A 16,075-nucleotide genomic window follows, 5' to 3' on the forward strand; every position below is an offset into this window, starting at 1 on the left:
CCACAAGTACTCCTTTTCTTTTTGCTTTTTTATGGGAAATGTTTTTGCTTATGCTTAACTTCTAGCAATTTAATTTTAATTTTCAGGAATATCTACAGACTCTAAACAAGAGACTAACAGATATGAAGCTTCGTTTCAGGCAATGGTCATTCTTGTTAACTGACTTCACAGGGTAGTATTCTACTCAGGCATCATTGTCAAAGCAATGTCCAGAGTGCCTTGAAATGATGTTGCTTTGCATTGTACATGACCTACAAGGATGCTATTACTGTCACTGGAAGAAAATATCTACTATTTTTCAGCCTCAGTAACAACCTTCCTTTAGCCAACAGCATTTTCTTGTGATAAGATGATCTCTCAGTACCTGCACTTGTTATCTTAAGGTAAATTGGGAAAATGCTTACTAATATAACAGATGTGAGAACTGGAGAGTATTTGAGTACCTGCGTTCAGCTAATAGTCTTTTACACCCCACTTTTCCCAGGTAAAAATTCTTCACTCCATTTCAGCTTTACTTACTCAACTGGAATCAACTAATATTAATTCTACTACAATGTTTGTAGAACGTTTATTCTGTTCATTCCATTTTCTGATTTCAGCAACATAGGTATATTCTCCCCCTATCCACTCACTGATTATCTGTAAACACTGGTGAAATGGTACCCTAAACTTTGTGTAGGGTAAAAGTTTACACTATTCATACATGGTCCTTTTCACTTCCCATAAGTGTTAGAGCCCAACTCCATACGGTCTCAGAGGGTGTTTGGAATTCAGCCGGTACTGGTAGAGGTGGTGATGTCATCTGGATCCCTCTCTCACTCCTGGTCTGGCCAGGACATCTGTCAAGATCAGGATGATGAAAGCCCAGGATCCCAAGAAACAGTGGGGGTAGCAGCCATGACCCCAAGATGGTGAATCTTGCTCCAGTAGGCTCCATCTTTTCCCCCTCAAAATGTCTTTATTTAAGGACGAGCAAAGGGAGTGGAGAGTGGAATAGCCCACCCCTCATTATTTTACCCACCAATTAGTCCTAATATCTGACACACTTATTTTGGTTTATTAATTTCCAGTTCCACATCTTCTGTTGTTGTTTTTTTACCAAGTAGGATTTTAGGATAGTCATTGAGTTGTATCAGTAGGCCTTTTTGTTTAGACTAATTCAGTTTTTCTGTCTCCCTTTTGTACCTTATTTTGTTATAGGTTATTGTGACATTTTATGAACTTCTATGTACGTTTTACGGTTGAGCTTACAATTAGGGTAAATTTTTAGTCCCAATTATTACAACAGTACCTCCAGTACAGCACCTTTAGGGAGCTTTTTCACATGCTCCATCGATCACTACTGTTCTATCATTCTTCTGACACATAGTTATTAATTTAAAATGTAGAAGAAAGAATGTTGCTTTCTGAGCTTTTACAGAGCAAATACAGATGTAATCATAATTACAGCTCATGTATCTTTAGGACAGGGTGTAGACTTGAATGTCTTCTTATGGATCAACTAAGGAGCAACTATAACTGTCTTTCAGTTTTACAGGCAGAAAACAGTCTGATGCTTAAATTGTCACTTAAACGCATGAAAGCAAAGAAATTCAATTAGTTCTGTTATTCAGTGCTTTTCTCCTATAGTTGTGCTTTTGCATTTACAAGATCTCCCATATATACCACATGTATTGCAACACAGGCAGCAATTGTTAACTACAAAGATGTATGTCTTCTCAGTGATGAATGGCAGGATTTAAAGAACAGTATTACCAGCTCTGATTGGCTGCTTCTTAGGATGAAAGCAGTAGATCTTAATGGCTCCAAAATGGATATGATAGCGTACTGTGTTAAGGAATACAGTCCTAATTTGGAGTGGAGGGTTGACTTCATTTCTTTTAGACTTTCATTCTCTAGTGAATCTTCTGGGTCTGATATCACTTAAACTGGTTCTATAACAGTGCAGCTCAATTGAACTCAATGGAGCTACTCCTGATTTACACCAGTGCAACTGACAGCAGAATCAGGCTTTTCATTTGCTACGTATTCACATTTTGGCCTTTTAACACTAAAATATCCAAATCAACATTTTTTTTCAAATTTTATTCCTCCCCCCCCCCCGATAATCCAAGTGTCCATAAGGAATTAATTTCTGTGGCCTAACTGTAACTCTTTTCAGTTGGTATTAGCATTTCCATTACAAACTAAGATGATCTGCATACAGCTCTAATTCACTGGAAGAAGCTATTATAATGGACTAGCCAAGTTGGATTTATAAAGTAAATTCAGAGTTAAGGTTGCTATGGTTTTATATGCCTGTTGCTGTTTGCATATGCACTCCTTTCATAATATGATGAGATAACACAGTATGAAATACTACTAGTAATTTTTTATTGTACAAATATGTGTTAAGTGTGTAAAATAGTAAAATATTTCATACATTGTTTATATTACATTTCCAGATTATACATGTCCGATAATTCAATTTTCAATGTCAGTCTTCAAAATTAAACCCCCAAAATTGTGTGTGTATAAACGTTCATGGGCACATAATCTATATTTTTGTAGATGGCTTAGTAACCAGCCTTCATATGCCAAGCCCTGTCTGTTTTACCAAATGCAGATTTTGTTTGTGTGACACTGTGCTGTGCTGGCTGGCTTGCAGGCTGGCTGTAAAACTGGTTCCACCATATGAGAGCATCACTATCCAGTTGTCCAGCCACGGATGTGGTCCAGCAACATGTCTAAAACTTGTTCTGTGGAGAGCCATAGGTAGAAAAGAACTAGAAGTAAGGTGGTGCATAGTTAGACAGATAAATCATTGAACTATTCAGTCAAGGTATTTCAACATAGAAAAATATTACAAATGGGGTGTATGTCCAAGAACACGCTTCCTCACTATTTATCTATCTATCTAGGTAACTATATGTGGAACAGCTTCCTCACTATCTATCTATCTACATACACATAAAGATGCAATACCTGTTTTCATTAAAATTAGAACAGTGATGAGGCTGTGCTGAGAGCCCTAGTCACCAAAAACCTGAGCAGCTTTTCAATTTTGGACTGGGAAAATATAAACTGAAAGCAAGATACCTTATAAAGCCTGTGGAGGAGGTTGAACAGCAGTGACTGAATCCTTCTGGCACAGACACATAACTGTAACTGTTTCTTTTGGCTATTCTAGATAAACAGGAAAAAGATTAAATGGAAAGGAATGGCTTATCTAGACAGAGGAACAAAGAATGTAAGGGATGGAAACCAGAAAATTATTGTTTTTGCGATATAAATTAGGTAATTATTCCTCAGTTTTATGATAACCCAGGTGGAGCTTACGGTCCCTTGTTTTAATTGTTCAACAAAGGCCAGGAATAGACAAGCTATGACAGCCTTATTTATTTCATTTCAGAAGAGACTAATGTGATCACTGGGTGAGCTCTAAACCAGCACTTGTATTTTTGCTCCCTGATTTAAGTATTTTTCTGAACCTTAGTGTTCTTATATAAATATAGCAATAGCATCACAAAACATTTATTTGAAAAAAGGGATGAGACATAATATATAGTGTTACTTTAATTATACATGTACCTCGCCAGCAGTATATTCATTTAAGGGGACTTGATCTAAGGCCCCAGTATAGCAAAACACTTAAACGTGTGTTTAAGCACAAGATACTGCAGACATGCTTAAAGTTAAGCATTTGTTTCAGTGCTTTGCTGAATCACGGCCTAAATGCAGCTGCATGTTTTATGTTCTGACCTGACTCTGCAATGATAGATCATCCATTCTCAGGTAAGTACGAAAACATTTTGAGGACTATTGAACACTAAAAGGCAAATTCTGTTCTCAGTTAATGAGTGTAAATCTTGAATAACTCTTAGCCTATGTAACTGAGAGCAGAAGCTAGCTGTATGAATTTACCCAGTAAATCAATACAATATTGTATAGCACAGGTTTTCTGTCTCTGGATACAGTGGGAAAATATAGACTTAATGGCCTGTGAAGTCCCTTTTTCACCAATGCTCAACTGCAGTAATGTCGGCAGGCACACATTTGTTCTGTAAGGTGTTTTATAGCACACCTTGTGTGTCTTCAATCTATCGCTATGTTAATGAGAAGAGATAATCACCACCGGCCTTTATATTCCACATTTATTTGTTTTTTAAATCCTCCCAAATTCTAATGCTTGGACACTATGTTAATAGGGGACCATATATGTTAATAGGGGACCATATACACATCTAGATAGACAAATATATAACTACTACTTTTAGTCCTATGTTGCTGAGCATAGATTATTGGTCTTGACCTATAAAGCTTTAAATAGCCTGAGATTTATGTGTTGGAAAGACTACCTCTCTTCCCTGTACAATACTGATGTCTTGGTAATTAGCAGAGGCACCCCAGCCAGATCCCCATCAGAATTAGCGAGAGGGAGCAGAGGGTGATCTCCCTAAGGCCCTGTCAGCTTTGGAACTTGCTTTCCCAGTCTGAAACACTGATAGCTTATCAACCTTCAGTAGTACATTCTTCAAGAACCATTTATGAGGGACTGTGAGGGATCTTGTGGGAGATTGTAAAGCTCATATTTTCTGATATATGTGTTAATTATTGGTGAAAACTAGGGTTATAGCAGTAGCCTGGTTTTATAACTGTATTTTTTACAGTTTTAGAACTGTATTTTTTGTGGCCAGGGAACTGCAACCTCCAGCTGATGCACTTCTGCTAAAATAGCCTACTGAGTCAGTAAGGGGATGTCTACCTGGCAATTAAACACCTGTGGCTGGCCCATGTCAGCTGACTGGGGCTCAGGTGGCAGGGCAGTTTAATTACTGAGTAGACATTCAGGCTTGGACTGACCCTGGGACCCCTCCCCCATCCCAGTCCTGGGGTCCCAGAGCCTCTCCCTCCTGGGGGCTTAGCTCAAACATCTACACTGCAATTATACAGCCCTTTAGTCCAACCCTGCAAGCCTGAGTCAGCTGGCACAGGACAGCTGTGGGTGTTTAATTGCAGTATAGACATACTCGTAGAACATGTAAGAGATAGGGTGGCCAGATAGCATATGTGAAAAATCGGGATGGGGGTGGGGGATAATATGCACCTATATAAGAAAAAGCCCTGAATATCAGGGCTGTCCCTATAAAATCAGGACATCTGGTCACCCTAGTAAGAGACCAGCTCTGTGACTCGCTCAGGACTTACACCCGCCTTTCTTTCTGCCCTTGGGCAAGATGATGAACTGATTCTCTTTGCCTCCACTTCTACATCTGCAATATGAGGTTAATAATAGTCCTTTACTTCAATGGAGGTGTTGAGAGGTATACTCCATTGCATATTTGTAGAGTGTTTTGAGATGCACTATAAAGGGCAAAGTATTATACTATCGTCCATATCAATAATATTAGAACTCGTTGTAAAATGGGAAAGCCTGTATCTTCTCATATCTTGTTATCTATACTGTTTGGTCAGAATGGCAGGCTGTAATTTATACTTTTTTACAGACTTTTTCTCAGCTTGGTGTAATGAAAATATGGAACCCAGTTCAGTTTTCTGAAGTAACTGAGCAGTTCTTGGAATAACGAGGTAGTTTTCTTTAGTTTTATGACTATATTCTAGTTTTGACAATTTTTCCAGAAATGAGGAGGCCAGGTAAGTGTCAGTATCTTTCTGAGTCTGTGTTTAACACTTGACAACCACAGTACAAGAAAGCATGGGATCAGATCCTCACTGGTGTAAACTGTCTCCGTTTCAGAGCTCAATGGAATATACCCAGCTGAGGATCTGGGCCACAGTGTCTACAAGAGAGGCAATAACCTAGCAAACTACTTCCTAGATAATACAAGCAGAGTGCCTACCAATTTAATCATTTCAGGGGCATATTTATTCTTCTATGCATAGTAAGATTTTTATCTCTGGTCTGATTTCAATTCAAAGCTATTTTAATATGGCTCTTCTTATTGTGTATTGGCCCAGTCCAGAGGTGCTGAGTGCTTCCTCTGAGATGTGACTTGACTTCAGTAGGAGTTGAGAGAACTCATCAACTTGCAAGAGGAGTTCAGCATCTCCCAAGATCAGACCCTGAGTGATCCAGGGCCTAATCCTGTTCCCACTAAAGTCAGTGGGAGTTTTGTAACAGATCCCATGTCACCCGGGAGGGCTGTTTTCAGAAACCTAAGTCATCCAATCTGTTTGTAGTTGTTTAAAATGTTCAGAAGATTATTTATTTTGATTTGTACATTCAGTGAAAAGTATCCTGTAGCCTTTGCTCTAGGTGTTCCACTCATTTTCCCCATAGCCATTCCCTTGAAATATCTTCTATGCAAGGAGGAAGCAAAGAGGATAAAATAAAGCTACTCGAGTAGGTCCTGCACCATCCAGAGATATCTCCATGCTGTGGAAAGCTGTAGGATGCTAGTTACGTTAGCTGTGAAGCTGCTTTGCAGTGGTCAAAATCTGGCTGTGTACATGTAGATTTTAATTCTACCTACTATGCAAAGGCAGTTTTGGGGGCAATGAAACACATTCTTATGACACAATTAATGTGAGATTGCCTGTGTCTGAGCATATAGGTTTGCATGCTATGAACTAGGCATGGACTTACTTATAGGGAGAAGAGGAGGAGTAATATAAACTATTTCTGGCTTCTCTGCTAGGTATGTGGGGGAGTGCAGAGACAATATTCTAAAGCTGATCCTGGTAATATGTATTTATATAAAACCAAGTGACGCTCACATTTTTGTTTCTAATGCTAAGCTCCAACTATATATACACAAACACACAATATATGAATGTAATACTAATTAATTGACCTGATATTCAAAGGTTCTGAACACCCAGAGGCTCCCATTGAGACAAATGGTGTCTACAATGAATGCCTTGATGTGGAATTAAGTGCCTATTTTTAGGTTTCCACATTATTGATGCTTTGTTTTCATTTTTAACCATACTTTGCAAATAATTGTTAAGATTCTGACTGCCATTTCCATTGTACTGGCAACCAATAATATTTATGTTCTCTATGGGGTCTGTTCACTGAGTTTTATGTGAGAAAGGACTATATGGTCAGACCCACAGTACAGTGCATCACTTTGAGCCTATCCCAGAGAGAGAAGATTAAGAAAAAAAATCCACATAGCTAAGCTTCTTTGAAAAATGATTCTCATATCTATGAACAAAAATCAAATATTCTATATGTTAAAGGTGGAGCAACAAATTGTATTTTCTTTGTTAAGAATATGAAAGGTACAACTTCTCACCATGTACATACTTGTCAATTTCTCTTCTAAGCCTTGTCTTTTTTCATAAGATAGAATAGGACTAATTCCCTGTAGAAACAACCATATCAAATTCATTGTATATACAGGATGGAGCTCACTGAAAATTGCTGTTTGGCCACCTTGGTCCTCAAAATAAATACACAGATAAATCAATGGATGGTGTGTTTGCAAATGAAAACAAATGGTTAAGAAGACTGTTTGAGAGAGATTAAATTTAAAAATTGACATATACTTATGGACATGAAACTTCAAAGACTTGCTGGGACCAAGTTAGCTTTGCACCTTGTTTAAACCAAGGTACCGCATTATGGCTTCCGTTACTCCTGTGTACCCTCCTGATTTCAGTGCAATTGCATGGATGTAACTGAGATCAGAACCTGGCACTGTGTATGTTTCCCATTACAATTTCTGGGCCAGTTTCTGATCTCACTTACACTTCTATAAATGAGGAGTCCCTGCACCGAAGTCAGTGAACTTACTATGATAAGTGTGATCAGGAATAGGTCCCCTCTCTCGGCCCACTCTTTTTTCATCTATCTTCTGATATCACCTTTCCTCCCCTTTTCTCACAAGCCATCTATCTACTTACTATGGTGATACGGGCTAAATATCTGAGCACTTTAGGCACTTTTGTATATTTGTTTTTCTGAGTGCTTGTCTGTCTACATCCTCAAAACACTTTACAAACATTAAGGGTCCAGTCCTGCTCCCATTAAAGTCAATTATTTTCAAAGTCCACAGAAGCAGTAAAGGAACTCAGGAGTCCCTAGCTCCCAGCCCTGTGCTCACTTCACTGACAAAGCAGTCCTTCCTAATGCTGTATTTGTTTGATGGGGTTTGTAAATAATACAAAATCTGATTGCATAAGGTGACCTGTTTGCCACTTTGGTGATAGTTTCATATTACAAAGTTTTGTTTCATGTGACATTGCTGTGGGTGGCTTTCTGACATGCTTTTTTAAAATAATTTTGCTTTGAAATTTAAGGCTTATTTTAAGTTCATTTTTAAAAGGACCAACAAAGCAAAACATTTAACAATATCTCATGCTGGCTTGAATGAGAAATGTTTAAATAATTGTACTCATTCTGGAACATGTCAAGCAACCCACTTGAGAGCAATAGGACCAGATGTCATTTTTCAGCATGCTACAGGGCAAGAAAGAAATGGATAAAAACAAAGCAGTCCTTCCTAATGTGGACTAAAAATAATATTAAAAGAGCAATAACTTTATTGAATATTATATAACATACCCAAATTACAGTAAACCTTCTGAAAATTTAGGTCCTAATTCTTTGCTATTGTCCGATGTAATTTTACTAAAAGTTCTGATTTAGAAAACAGCAGCAGCCATAAGTTACACTGACATCCTCACTGCAAAAAGAAAATGGATTCATAGTTACTGAAGAGGCACTGTCACTCTACTGCTAAGAATCAAACACACAGAGACTTGCACCAAGAAATAATCAGATGGGGGTCACCAGGTTAGCCCCTGGTACATATACTTTATATTTAAGAATGGCCAAGATTGTTTGTCTAAAAAAAAACTAGCCTGCACATTTGCACTTACTTGGAAAGGAACACTTCTCCCACTACTCTTTGTTGATGGGCTCTCTCCCTGCGGCTGATGTTGCTTCTGCAGTTCAATTCAAAGGCTTCATTATCATCAGAGCTCCAGACTGCATACTGCATAAACCTTGTATAAGATGCAATGAGATTCCTGGGGTATCTGTGGAGCAAATTAGCCACAAAATCACCCAAACACTCCACTTCCTCCCAAGGCTAAGTGCCCTACAGTTTTTAAGGGTCTGTATTTGTACTCTGAGTGCACACTGAAATGCATGCTCATGCTCTTACATATTTGAGGGCATTTGGCCGCAGTAGGCGGTACAGAATAGAACTTGCATTTCTGTTAATATGGAGGGTGGGGGGCTGTGGTGTCTGTGTGAGACATCCTAAAAATAGTTTTTGGTTTTTATTTTTATGGCTGACTTAGAACAACGCTTCCTCAGCTCTTGTCCCCTAATGCTCCTACTCTACTTGTGCTACATTGATGACATCTTCATCATCTGGACCCATGGAAAAGAAGCCCTTGAGGAATTCCACCATGATTTCAACAAGTTCCATCCCACCATCAACCTCAGCCTGGAACAGCCCACACAAGATATCCACTTCCTGGACACTACAGTGCTAATAAGTGTCACATAAACACCACCCCATACCGGAATTCTGACCGTTATACTTACCTACATGCCTCCAGCTTTCATCCAGACTACATCACACGATCCATTGTCTACAGCCAAGATCTATGATACAACCACATTTACTCCAATCCCTCAGACAGAGACAAATACCTACAAGATCTCTATCAAGCATTCTTAAAACTATAATACACACCTGATGAAGTGAAGAAACAGATGGACAGAGCCAGAAGAGTACCCAGAAATCACCTACTACAGGACAGGCCCAACAAAAAAAGTAACAGAACACCACTAGCCGTCACCTTCAGCTCCCAACTAAAACCTCTCCAGCGCATCATCTAGGATCTACAACCTATCCTGAAGTACAATCCCTCACTCTCACAGATCTTGGGAAACAGGCCAGTCTTCGCTTACAGACAGCCCCCCAACCTGAAGCAAATACTCTCCAGCAACTACACACCACACAACAAGAACACTAATCCAGGAACCTATCCTTGCAACAAAGCCCGTTGCCAACTCTGTCCATGTATCTGTTCAAGGGACACCATCACAGGACCTAATCACATCAGCCACACCATCAGGGGCTCATTCACCTGCACATCTACCAATGTGATATATGCCATCATGTGCCAGCAATGCCCCTCTGCCATGTACATTGGCCAAATCGGACAAAAGAACAAATGGACACAAATCAGATGTCAAGAATTATAACATTCAAAAACCAGTCGGAGAACACTTCAATCTCTTTGGTCACTCGATTACAGACCTAAAAGTGGCAATTCTTCAACAAAAAAACCTTCAAAAACAGACTCCAACGAGAAACTGCAGAACTGGAATTAATTTGCAAAATGGACAACATTAAATTAGGCTTGAAAAAAGACTGGAAGTGGATGGGTCATTACACAAACTAAAAACTATTTCCCCATTCTAATTTTTCCCCTACTGTTACTCACACCTTCTTGTCAACAGTTTGAAATGGGCCATCCTGGTTATCACTACAAAAGTTTTTTTTCTCCTGCTGATAATAGCCCACCTTAATTGATTAGTCTCGTTAGAGTTGGTATGGCAACCCCCATTTTTTCATGTTCTCTGTATATATATATATCTTCCTACTGTATTCTCCATTGCATGCATCTGATGAAGTGGGTTTTAGACCACAAAAGCTTATGCCCAAATAAATTTGTTAGTCTCTAAGGTGCTACAAGTACTCCTTGTTCTTTTTGGTTTTTTAAAGTTTGTTTGGTTTTATTTTCAGCAACTTTTTCACATTTTACTTGTGTGTACCATGATTTTGGCAAACAAAAACAACCCAGCCATTTCTGGTAAAATGTGGAAACTCTGTGGCATGTTAGCTATCTACAGAATAGGCTAGAAGTCCAGGGGCCAGATTCTGCTCCTTTTCCAGCCATTTTATCCCACTCTGGCATTGCAAAGAGGCCAGAGAACGGTCCTAACTGGATAACTGAGGCTTCCCCCAGGAAGGATGTTTCAGGGGCGTGGCCGGATTCCGCGGCACTCCAGCAATCTCTGAACAATATAACAACTCCTTAGGAGTCATTCAAGCCAGAGCTCTAAGTCATTCAATTAAGAGCTCTAAGTACTAAACTGAACCCATTTGGATCCTTGGCAGTCCCAAGGAGCAGGGGAGTGTAAAGGGGATGTAAAGCCACCTTTGAGCTCTCTTGCCACAGCTGCAGTTACTAAAGCTGTGTCGTAGCTGAATAGTGGGCCCAAAGTTTTTATTTGTTTACCGAGGGAATCACCCAAAGTCCATGACCACATTCCATAGGAAACTTGAGGCCAAACTGGAAGGAGCTGAGGGTACGTGGGCTCAAATTCTACTTATAAATCCAGGTCCTGAATTCGAGGAAAGATTTCCATAAGGAGTTAGGGATTAGGAGAAGGAAACACAGGACCAGCTGAATGCCCAAGTTCAGGGCTAGTTATTTTTAAATACAGAGGGAGAGTCTAAAAAGAGAACACAGTATGCGAGGGACTATCACACTAACCATGAGAGAAACAGATGACAATCTGAAGGCCCAAGGACAGAGTCTTTTTTATTCCAGTCTAAGCTGCTACATGAAACGATAGGTGACAGGGCTGCTGTGCTGTAAATGCACTGTTTTCTGGGTCACAAACTCTGCTATGAGCAAGTAAATGGAATGTACTGTGAGCATATAATCAAATGAAACGGAATGAAAGAAAATTCTTTTGAATGAATTTAGAGCATAGTGACTTCCAAAGGTACACACATTTTATATGTATGCATAAATTAAGTGCATTGTGCATGTGTAACGGCATGTCTATATTTACTGGGGATTGATGCTGTGGCGATCGATGCACCGGGGGTCGATTTAGCGGGTCTAGCGAAGACCCGCTAAATCAACCGCATATCGCTCTCCCGTTGACTCCAGTACTCCACCAGAATGTGAAGTGTAAGGTAAGTCAACAAGAAAGTGTCTCCCATCAACCTAGCATGGTGTAGACACCGCAGAAAGTCGACCTAAGCTATGTCGACTCCAGCTACGTGAATAAGTTGCGTAACATAGGTCGACTTACCCCCATACTGTAGACATAGTCTAAGTGAGTTCTTCTCTACATTGTGTATAGATAATGGAGACAGTTTCCCACCATTAAGGTGATGGTTGAGACACATTGGAGGAGCATTGGGGAGAAGTCTTGCAGTGTTGTTTCTGCTGTGCCGGTCCTGCAGATTCAGAGAGGAAGACAGAAAGTCAGCCGTAGATTATAAATTCTTTGGATCAGGGACAGTCTTTTTGTATTATGTTTGTACAGCGCCTAACACAATAACTGATAGTCTTTGATGCTACCACAATATACATAATAATAATAAACTAACACCTTTCACAAGCACTTAGGTCAAAATTTTGAAACGTGTGCCTAGAATTGGACATCCAAGTCCAAATTTAGGCACCTAAATAAGTGAGCTGATTTTCAGCAGTGACAAAGAAGCCACAGCCTCCAATCTGTTGTCTTAAATGTTTGTTGCAGGTACTCAGCAACTCTGAAAATCAATAGAGTTACTCATGATTTCCATTTTCTGAGATCAGAATGTAGCTCCGTGTATCTATTTCTATCCTAAGCTTGACAGCTGTATTACTATATTACACTGAGTCTAACCAAATATTGTGACTCTCAATATAGATTATGTCATGTTTTTCAGAAATTCACCAGGGCTTCAAACATGATCAATAATTACAAGCTACTAAATATTGTAGGTAGACATTGTCACAATGTTTGCCAAGATCTTCATTTTTGAGAATGTAAAGGAACACTGTTTAGCAGCTGAACACAGTAGCAAAAGGTCTCTTTTCTTCATTATCTGTTTCTATTTCCAGACTATCAAGATGTTGTAGCACTTGGAAGAATATATACTGTGTTGCACTGTGCATTGAAGTGCATAGGATATGTAGCAATTAGGAAACTCTGAGTTACGGACTTTGGATTAGGAATTAGCATCCTTTGATCTGGTTTGAAGTTATTGCAAAGATTAATACAAAATGCAAAATTTAAATCTATATTGGATTTTTTTCTGAAATTCAGGGGGAAGGGCTAGGATCCAGGATTCTAGGTCATGTTCAGCTCTATTTGTTACAGTCCTTTCTAATGGAAACACTCATGTATGTGCCATCATTATTTAGAATCTATTTGCTTATATCGATTCTTTGGTCTCATGAGTAATTATATTTCTTACTATGAAATTCCCTATGCCGGTTTTTAAAGTAGCTTTAATAATAAAAATGTTTAGCACTTATGTATTGATTTTCAACTCTAGATAACAAAGTACTTCTTAAAGGTGTTCAGGTATTGTTCTCATTTTACAGATGAGGAAATGGAGAAGCACAGAGGACAATAGTAACACAATAAATCAATGACAGAGCTTGACTTGCACCAAAGCAATGGTTTCTTGACTGCTAGTCTGGTGCTCTCTCAGCTGGACTATATCTGACTCTCTTTAAGTTGTTTCTTACATCAGATTGCTTACATGATATTTTTTATGATTGAAACGTCTAGTGAAATAATAGTGCTTTCCAGTTCAACTGAAAGCTCATTGTGCCAGGAGAAAATCCATTGTAAATAGGATTGTTGTATGACAACCAGTATATTAATTCCACTCAAAAATGAATACTGCCAGCACTTCCGTTTCAGCAGAGATTTATGTAGTTACAAAAATGTTCCAAAAGTTATCTGGTGTGTGTGTCCAGTAGCTAATTTTACAGCACTGTGACTTAATTTTTTTTAGAATTGTTTTTGGGTCAAAATATTGGGCAAATATTCAATGCAGCTTGTGTAGCGGGTGAAGTTAAAACCTCGTTTGTACTTCCATGATCCTTAGGTACAACTGAGAGCAGCCTCAAAAGTTGTAGGATATGTTTTTAGAAGTATTAGAGACGGAAAGATTTTAATTATCTATGTCTTTATATCAGATTAAATCTTTCATCAGAACTAACATCTTTCAAACCAAATTTTAGTTTGATCTACTTTGAAATTGACAGATATTAAACCATGAACTTCAACTGATAAATTAATTATAATTATTCACTTTAATTTTTTTAATTTATTTCTTCATTATTCTATTCCATTGTATTCTATATAGGTGCTTATATTGTACTCATTACTATAGTGTCTTCCATTAGTGTTGTGTTCAACAACATGACTACACATCTGCCATGTGGTGTTTGTTCTCTCATTTGTTCCATGAGTAAGAATAATTGATGATAACAAAACTTTAGTAACCAGAGTCTTTGCTAGCTTAACTGCATAGACTTCCAGTAAAAATTCTTCCCTGCCCTCATAAAGGACATCGGTTTTATCCAATAAATATGGATCAAAACTCTACTGAAGTCCATTCAGAGACTAATTTACTAATTTGGTCCTATATGTCTTATTGAGCTGTGTCCTAGGAAAAAGTAATTTTTTGTTTGTAGTTTCCATTTCATTTATAAAGATGGTGCAGTTGGCAGAAGTTCAGAAGAATGAGGGTTGGAACTGGGAAATTTGTCCTTTGTTCACTATTAGAAATGTAATGTGTAAAGGGCACACACGCTGATGCTCTGAGCTGTTCAGAGTCTTATATAGAACAGCAATCAGTGCAGCTGACCAGAAAACAAAAGAGGATTTAAGTAAATAAATAAAACAATTTGGGAGGGGTTAAAAGGGTTTTTTGTTGTTGTTTTATGTTTTGTTTTGTTTTGCAGTACATTGTGCCATGGATTCTCTTTTTTCTTTCAGTTTGTATACTGGGAAAGATAGATTGTCTCCCACAGACATAACAGAAATGATAAACAAATTGGAATCTAACAATGCAGATAGGACTAGTAAAAAGAAACAGACATTATTTAAATGCAGGAGCCAATGTTAAAGATTATTATTATGCAGCCAAACTAAAATCTCTTTCCAAGAAAACTGCAACTTGGAGAACCAAAGAAATTCCAGGTTAAGCTGCTCATTCTGTCCCTACCTCAGCTCACTACTAGCCAGATGTTGGCCCTTCCAATGTACTGGTGCAAGGGAAAAGAGCTGAGTGTAAAGTGTCTCTTTACTCCTTTGTGCCTCATGTGTTTGCAGCACATGAGGAGGAGGAGTAGGTTCTGAACAGCCACTACATCCCACCTGTTGGAAGTGGGCCGGAAAGGGTGGGAGGTAACTCCTCAGCCTTACGATAGTTATGTCAGATGTGTAGGATAGAGACTTAGTGCAGTTCACTCACTCCCCAGGCCAACTGGGAGACTAGGAGGGAGATTGCAATTGTCACAGCCCAAGCGGCTCCAGAAGCAGCACAAGAGTGCACTGCCCTTTACTCTGGACAGTTCATACTCTGACAATCTAGCCCTAAGTCTGATTCTGATCTCGCTTACTCTATTTTTGTTTTATGCCCTGAAGCTCTGTTTACTTCATTGCAAACACTTCTATTTTACACCCGTGTCAGCAAGATCAGAATCAAGCCCAGAACAGTGGTTCACCTTGGATACTGCAGCCTGCCCAGCAACAGGCTGGTAAGTACCACTGAGTGTAATAAAGCCAGAGTCCTAGCAACACTGAGATTTTCTTTACTTTCACTGACTTAAGGTAAAATTAAACAGATATTTAAAGTTTTTTTTTAATAAAAAGTTAGAAGAACTGTTTATTTTGTTTGTTTTTTGTTTTTGTTTTGAATTGGTGTTGAGATATAGACCTTTTCACCACCAGGTCATATCCTGAGCAGAAAATTGTTACCTCTGACTGACATTTCAATGGCTTGTAAGGAAAGACTTTGGTGCTATGTCCATTTCCTGGTGGATAGCCATCCACATCAGCACAGTTGGCACCAACTGAAACTTTCTCAGCAGTGTCAGTCAAGATGAGGACTAAAGGTCTAGTCCAATGCCTGCTGAAATCAATGGAAAAACGCAGAATTCACAGGGCATTGGATCAGGCCTTAAACAGGCAATACACCTGAACTACTTTCTCAAGCTTAGATATATGGTCCCTTTAGATTAAGGATGAGACTGATGGGTAGGGTTTTGTGGGGGATAATTACACAGTCAGTGCCCATGCTGTCTTGTTTTTGTGCATGAAGAGAATACACCATTCTCTGGCACATTTCTAGAGGAC

The sequence above is a fragment of the Caretta caretta genome, chromosome 11, assembly GCF_965140235.1.
Source record: "Caretta caretta isolate rCarCar2 chromosome 11, rCarCar1.hap1, whole genome shotgun sequence".
NCBI lineage: Eukaryota > Metazoa > Chordata > Testudines > Cheloniidae > Caretta > Caretta caretta.